Genomic DNA, 380 nt, shown 5'->3' with positions numbered 1-380 from the left:
CTTTGCGTCTTGTTGTAAATTCCAAGTAATAAGGAGAAAGAATTACTGATTTACCGTGGCCCTGCGGCACGTGTGCTCTGCTTAACAATCTCATTTTTCTCCCTAATACAAATCAAAATTGGACTGTACTAGAGGCGCATGTTCTGGACTAATAGTGTACATTTCAGCCAACGAAGGAAGAAGAACAGCGAGTAGTAGTTTGATTGGTCGAAAACTTCCCGGCTCACCTACTGCTCCGAAATTAGGTCAAAATGCAAGAGACCGGCAAGGCAAAAAAAAAAAAAAAAAGAAAGAAAGAGCAAATGTGTATCAATATCACTTTGTTTCGGGTATGAGGTAGGCTGTGGTGGGCTGGGGTGGGGTGTCGCAGTAGCAGGACG

At 43.4% G+C, this 380-nt stretch overlaps 1 protein-coding gene across 1 annotated transcript in view; it reads left to right on the top strand.

Annotated features, from left to right (window-relative positions):
• Positions 1-380, top strand: part of LOC113210605 (mediator of RNA polymerase II transcription subunit 24) — a gene marked incomplete in the record, with an annotated part of 7,109 nt that overhangs the window by 2,492 nt on the left and 4,237 nt on the right.

The sequence above is a fragment of the Frankliniella occidentalis genome, unplaced genomic scaffold (genome assembly GCF_000697945.3).
Source record: "Frankliniella occidentalis isolate FOCC.00 unplaced genomic scaffold, Focc_3.1 Scaffold162, whole genome shotgun sequence".
In the NCBI taxonomy this organism is placed as follows: Eukaryota; Metazoa; Arthropoda; class Insecta; order Thysanoptera; family Thripidae; genus Frankliniella; species Frankliniella occidentalis.
Note: the sequence above shows the minus strand (reverse complement) of the source record. Positions and strands in the feature narration are given on the sequence as shown.